At 39.7% G+C, this 7,523-nt stretch overlaps 2 non-coding genes across 2 annotated transcripts; both read right to left on the minus strand.

The window, feature by feature from the left end:
* Positions 1 to 5,992: 5,992 nt before the first annotated feature.
* On the minus strand, positions 5,993 to 6,064 carry trnat-cgu (transfer RNA threonine (anticodon CGU)). Its single transcript has one exon. It is a non-coding gene; the product is annotated as a tRNA-Thr (tRNA).
* A 731-nt stretch (positions 6,065 to 6,795) lies between these two features.
* Positions 6,796 to 6,867, minus strand: trnat-cgu (transfer RNA threonine (anticodon CGU)). Its single transcript has one exon. It is a non-coding gene; the product is annotated as a tRNA-Thr (tRNA).
* Positions 6,868 to 7,523: the final 656 nt, after the last annotated feature.

A 7,523-nucleotide genomic window follows, 5' to 3' on the forward strand; every position in this document is an offset into this window, starting at 1 on the left:
TATATTGCCAATATTAATACCATGTGGTCCCTGTTGTATTATCCCTCAGTGCTTCCTTTATTTTACATAAAGCTGTAATGAACAGCTTGTGTCATATGAGTTAGGTGAAGATCATGTGTATCCCAGATTATGTGACAGTGAGTCTGTTGACATGTACATGATATACGTACATGTCAGTATATATTGTTTCAGTGCTACAGAACTTCATCCAATAAATAACATAAGATACCTCCATAAGTGTCTAAATTTCTTTCCTGCTGTCAACATAACACTTGAGTTACTTGAATATATACAGTGAATAATGATAATATATTGAAATTTACCACCAAAAAAGAAAAAAAAAAGAAAGGAAAATCTGTGTTTCTCAAAAAGCTATTTTTTTCTGAACTGCAGCCAGTAACTTCTAAGTGTAAAAACTGGCCTTGGGACTCTACACGGTGAAGTTGTCTGCCTGGAGAAGGCTGTTTCGTGCACTTAGGAAGAATAGTTCATTTCAGGACTCATTACTGATTCGCTCTCTTGCTGTGAGTTATATGAGAAGATGAAAAACCGCTCTCCTGTCAGTATGTTAAATACAGTATGTAAACGGAGTCATTTTCATTAATTAAATTTCTTTTAGCTGTTATTTGTTTGACCTTTATTCTGACTATATTATGGCCAAAAGATAATTTTTTTTTCATTTCATAAACTATCTTTGTCTCACATCACTCCTCTCAGCCCCTACAGAAAGTTTGTCTTCTGTCTCATATATAATCTGTTCCACTACATTAGTCTCTGTTTATGCACTAGATTAGAATTTAAACACCATTTCATTTAAATAAAGATATAAAAATATATCAGTTATTCTCTTACCATATAGCTACAGTCAGCATGGGAAAAAAAATTATATCCTTTTACATAGTGATGAACATAGACAGACAGATAAACGGACAGAATACTATCTAAACCCCCTTTCCATGTTAAATAGGTTTAAATAGGTTTTAGGTTGAATGTTGAACATGTGTTTGATAGTCCTACATAACTTTATACATAGATTTTACATCATTAGTTGAATATGTGTCTCCTCCACAACACTTTTCTGTGTTGAGGTGATGCATCTTAAACCCCTTTAAAACAACACATACTTTCATGTTGAAACATTGTGTTTCCTTGGCTGATTTTTAGCCTTTAAAATGCATGCTGTTTATCAAGGCCATAATGCAATCGCTGCCAGCACTTCCCTTAAGAACCTAATTAACAGTGTCCCCACGGCACGTCACACAGGTTAAAGCGAGCGCCACTGGAGAATCAGAAAGTATTTAACGAACAATGTGACCCTGCTCTGTTGGCCATAAGGTTTTCAAAGCAGTTGGTTGTCACCTGTCAGGGGACGGTGCACCCGCTACGCCAGCATCTGTCCCTCTGACACACACACAGACACACTCCACACATAAATGAAATGACTCTTTTTGGGTACAAATACAGCTGCTCTGTGCCCTCCATCTTTAACCTCCAGCACCTGTCCTTTCTTGTCCACGGTGTTAAAGTCCACGGCTGCAGCAGATGGGAGCTGATTCCCAAACTCACCTCCTGACACTCATCCTGTGTAGTCGTTTACCCTCCAGACACCTTTGCCTACATTAGCATAGAAATCGCATTATTATTTTTTAACTTTTTCTGCGTGCACACTAAAAAAACCACCTGGTTAAAATTGCTCCTTTACTGTCCCCGAAACGTCAATTAAAATCTTGAGATTTATCCTGAAGTTCATTCTCCACCTTGAGCTTTCAGTCACATAGCATCATCTTCTCGAGCAGAAGGAGTTTGCCCGGCAATCATTGAGTTGCAGATGTTTAGATTTGATATCTTTAAATAAATGAAAATTCTGGACCTTTATATTTTAAATGACCTTGGCCAGGTTTATTGTGTTTTCCTCTGTAACGTACCAGGACTGGATTAAATTCAGGGAAATATATTACATTGAAAAAAATCTTTTTATATTCATGTCATGTACATTGGGTGTTAACCAAAAATTTCTTATTTACCGATGTAGAGAAAACAAAACAACAAGCTGAAAGGGCCTCACATGCTCTGCAGAGATGAGGGGAGTGTTTGTCATTATTTATCTAAGAACATTGATCAGCTTTAGAGGAACGCATCTACAACAAAACTTTAATGGATTCAAAGAGTCATGCTGCATTTTTAACACAGCACTTTCTGTTCTTTTTTTTCTGTTTGTTCAACTACCTGACCCTGCGACTTGCAAAGTTAAAGTGAATCATCAGCCTTTAATTAAACGTTTAACTTGTTTCTGAATTCATAAAACTTTCCGTGCATAAAGGAGGGGCAGGAGGTGGGTCATGTCATAATATAATGACTCCTGAGTCACTTTCAAAGTTCTCAAGAATAAGCACCTTCTGCTTTGTTTTTGTGTTTTTTTTTTTTCTTTATACAGGCTGCATGAGGGGCGTAGGCTAATTATCTAAAAATAATAATGTCATAATAACATTTAAATGACTTACTAAAAGTTAGTTGCTTCGTCATTGCTTTTAATGCACAGCCACTCATCCTGTTTACCGTAGCCTCTATTTTCTCTTTATGCAGTGACTTGTGGTAGCTTAGGGTTTTTATTTATTTTATGAGTATTCGACATTTGCTTTAATTTGATTTTTAAAGCACTTTACACACTCTCTGAGCAGGCATTTCACAGATGGCGATGTGCTGGTGAAGCCTGGGATGCATTAAAAAAAGCCACATTAAAACAGCTTTGGAAACAGTTTTGAAGTTATACTGTATTAATAGTTCTAGTTTATACTATAGTCAAAAGTGTAGAAATACTCTGTTATGTTAAATTCTTGCGTGCAAAATTTACAACAATATTTGTATCAAAACATACTCGCAGTGAAGTACCAAAAATAAAAGTACTCATTACGGAGATTGGTTTATTTCAGAATCATACTACTGTGTTCGAATTATTGATAAAAAGACGTGTTTATCACTTTAATGTTGAAGAAAGGAGAGGGACAGTCTTTACCCACGTGTTTGTTAGTGGCTTGTGGTCCTGTGGTTGATAACATAAGAACTTAATTATCCCAGTGGAAATTATATTCTCATAAGAAGCACTGTACAGCAATGCATACAGAAAAAAAGTAAACAAGTACATAAAAAGATGAGAAGACACATTTATCGAGAGCTTTCCTCTTTTGAAACACAGTAGTTTTGTGATATCACAGTTTTAACATGCTGACATACGGCTGCACGGTGATGAAAGATGACGAAAAACTCTAAACTGAGTCTTGTACCTCGGGTCAAACCTGATATTCAATATGTAGACTGTTAGAGGAGGTGACCTGCAGGTATGCAGGATTACTGAATAAATAATATATTCCTCATAGGTAAATCATAGGTAAGCCGAACCACAGCATCGGATTGAGCCTAAATTCTGACTCAGGTACAGCCATAATTAAAAGTGATGACAGTAACAGAGACATATAGCATCACTAAACTGTCCAGGAGAGGGAGACTGTGAGGAATTTTATGAACAGGAAAGTCTCCCAGTGCCTTTCTCTTCTCACCTTTATAGTTACGAGATGCAGCAGAAGCATAGCATTGAGTATCTGGAGAATAACACCGAGCCTTTTGTGTCATTCTTTACCCAACCCAGCTCCTTTATTGTCATGGTATGCATTCATCTCTCCCTCCTGTTTATATTCACCTCATGGGGAACTCAGAGTCCACTGTGTTTCATTTGCACTGAGTGTGCATGTGTGTTTGTGTGTCCACACGCAATGTGCAACAAGAAAATCTCAAGGAAATCACACACAGACACACACTCAAAGTGATATATTATGCTACTATCCCACTATCAGTAGGGGTATCATTAGACCAGACCTGCTACTGTGAATACATAATATCACAGGCCTGATTAACGTGTGTGTGTTTTCGTGTGCGTTGCACAGGGGATGATGTCGCTCTGAGAGCAAATGGTGATTGCTCCGACTGCTTGTTATCTCAGAACAAAAGGTAATAATGTCTTCCCTTGCGCTTTTACGACCTTCATTCTCTTCCCTCTCCTCCCGTTTTCTCCACACGTCTCCACCGGCTCCTCAATTTCTGTCTTGCCACTTCTGAACACTCATCCAATTTGTTCTTACTCATCTCCCTCTCCTTTTTTTTTTCTTCCTTTGCTTGTTGTGTATATCTCCCTTTTCCAATTTTCCTCCCTCACTGATCTCTTGCCCTCTCATTCGCTCTCGCTCACCGTCTCTCTTTCCCTTCCGTTTCATTTCCTTTGCGGTGCATCGGATCGTTAAAAATGATGCAAGCGACGAGCAGAAAAACAACACTCAGCCTGTAAAGCATGTCATCATCTCTTTATCTGTCAATATCAGTATGTGTTGGGATTTTTATTTTTGTTTAGTTGTAAATCTGAAAAAACTGAAATATAAAGAGTAACAGTAAGTTAAGGAAGCGATTGCACCCTGCAGGGTACAGTGTTTGCCTATTCTGCAACACAGTGAAAAAAATGACTTTTTATTTCGCTTTTTAAAGTATTGCTGGATCAGATTTAAAATCTTCAAGTAAAATATTGATAACTGCTGAGAAAGTTGACAAAGCTCTTGATTCTTGACTTCTGGTCATGCACTTTCCTGATTGGATTGCGGTTACCAGCAGTCGAAACAGGGCAGGTTGTCCCTCTGTTTGTATTTCTTATACTATCAGTTATTGTAGCTAATCATATCCCTTGAATAGCTTTATAGCCTCACAGAGCTGCTGCTAGTGCAGCTGTACACAAATTCTGGATGTTTGCATATGTTAAAACATCTGTTGGTAGCACTTTGGATAAATTAATAATGTAGAGCTGAAAACTGTAAGATATGCAGCAATAGCGCTGAATTAATGAGACACATTTGCATTAATTCTCAAATTGAATTGAATATATTTGAATTCTGTGTGAGATAAAGCTTGGTTAACACATATACAACATTTGTTTGTTTGTTTTTTTACAGCTTTCAGATGTGTTGAAGTAATATGTGCTAGAAATTATTGCAAGGTTTTCTAGTCAAGCTGTAATATTGGTTAGACTGAGACAGAGAAAAATGTATATTTACACATTGTCCTATCAGACCCGTTGTGCTTCTAGTCAGAATGATTCTCTAAGTCTCTCTGGACCTCTCTGAATCACCAGCAGCAATGAAGAGAGCATCAGTAATATCAGCCAGTCATCCAGATGGTGAAATAATAACACTGGGGACCGTGTTAAACCAGAGCCTCGCACACATTTAACCCATGGCATAGCAGTTTTCTCCCATAACAGTTTTTTTTTTCAATCACTGGCACAAATTGTGCTTAAATGTATTTTCTGTTGTGCTGTTCGTTTGTTTTGCCCGCCAGACTTTTATAACTTGCTTACATTACGTTGCGTTACTCTTCCGCAAGATCCCATAAACCTGCCCTACATGTAAAAAGGGACAACCAAAATTATTCTGTTGAAAACGGTGTCATCATTCCTTCCGTCACCGATCCTCATTGCCCCTACCTTTCCCACCAGCCCCTGCAAGGGAGAGTTGCCATCCTTCAAAACCTTAATGCTCAAGAGGAAAAAGAAGAGATCAAGAGAGGAGGGAGGAGGAAGAAGGAGTGAAAATAGGCCACAGTCCACTGCAGACCACCACCAGGGTTAGAAGCAGAGGAGGGGACTGCTGTGCAGTGTGAGTTTTGTCAGCTCTGGGTTCACCTTGTCTGCACTGACCTCAGCGATGCTCCACGTGGAGACACAAATGACTTTGTCACACATGTGAAAGACAGAAAAAATGCTCTTATGATTTCTCCCAAATGATTGGTCCAAAACATGTTTTCACTTGTGAGATTTTCTGCTGTTGCTTGTACATTTAGCTGCCGCTTTTATCCAAAGCAAAGTTACAAGTTGGGGTTCAATTCACTTCAACGTGTGTCACTGGAGGAGTTGGGGATTGAACAACCACACACTGTATTAACCACAAGGTTCTGATAAAGGCATGGATGGGAATTGAACCCATGATCTTTGGTTTACGAGACCAACGCCTTACCACTTGGCCACCACGCCCACATGTCTATCAATGTAGTAAGGACCAGGCTGTGGGGTGTAGTGCCATCAAGTGGTAAGACTGCTCAAATCTGCAATAAAATAATCCTCACATTTAAGTGAGATACTCTTCCTATATTATTTACAGCACATGTTGGAGACATCACTTGAAGAAGTCTGACCAGGTCCTAGTTCAAAGCCTTCTTTTCTCCAGGCTAGAGTATGTAAGTCCCTTGTTGTCGGCTTTCATGAATCCACTCTTAGATCCTTACAACTCATCCAAAATGCTGCAGCCAAGCTTGTCTTAAACCTCCCAAAATTCTGTCATGTAACTCCTTTTTTCCTCTGGCTGTTTCAAAAGACTGCTGCAGCTACAAGGCAATCTAAATGCCATGATTCAATCCAACACTTTGGCCTGACTTCTGCACTTGGCCGTTGCTAGTAAACTGAGCATCTATTCCCTGTGAAACCGTGCCCTGTCACAGCTCTTCCCCTTTGAACCACAGCTGTGGAATGCGAGATCTTCTCCTAGAGGAGGAAGAGGAGCAACAAGTATATGATGTTGCTTGTACATTTAGCTGCCGCTTTTATCCAAAGAAAAGTTACAATTTGAGGTTCAATTGACTTCAACATGCTTCACTGGAGGAGTTGGGGAACAACCGATCATCTGATTAGTAGATAACAGGCTCTACCTGCTAAGCCACAGTCACATTACAAGTGCACAAATCACATTAACTACAATGTTCTGATGAAGGCATGGATGGGGGTTGAACCCATGATCTTTGGTTTACGAGACCAACGCCTTACCACTTGGCCACCACGCCCACATGCCCTCGTTCAAAGCTTTCTTTTCTCCAGGCTAGAGTATGTAAGTCCCTTGTTGTCGGCTTTCATGAATCCACTCTTAGATCCTTACAACTCATCCAAAATGCTGCAGCCAAGCTCGTCTTAAACCTCCCAAAATTCTGTCATGTAACTCCTTTTTTCCTCTGGCTGTTTCAAAAGACTGCTGCAGCTACAAGGCAATCTAAATGCCATGATTCAATCCAACACTTTGGCCTGACTTCTGCACTTGGCCGTTGCTAGTAAACTGAGCATCTATTCCCTGTGAAACCGTGCCCTGTCACAGCTCTTCCCCTTTGGACCACAGCTGTGGAATGTGAGATCTTCTCCTAGAGGAGGGAGGGGAGCAACAAGTATATATGTTGCTTGTACATTTAGCTGCCACTTTTATCCAAAGCAAAGTTACAATTTGGGGTACAATTCACTTTGATTAATGCTCAAAGGGAGGAAAAAGAAGAGATCAAGAGAGAGGAGGGAGGAGGAAGAAGAAGGAGTGAAAATAGGCCACAGTCCACTGCAGACCACCACCAGGGTTAGAAGCAGAGGTAGGTGACTGCTGTGCAGTGTGAGTTTTGTCAGCTCAGGGGCCTCATGTACAAAGCTTGCGTACGCACAAAAAAGTGGCGTACGTCCTTTC

The sequence above is a fragment of the Larimichthys crocea genome, chromosome I (genome assembly GCF_000972845.2).
Source record: "Larimichthys crocea isolate SSNF chromosome I, L_crocea_2.0, whole genome shotgun sequence".
Taxonomy (NCBI): Eukaryota; Metazoa; Chordata; class Actinopteri; family Sciaenidae; genus Larimichthys; species Larimichthys crocea.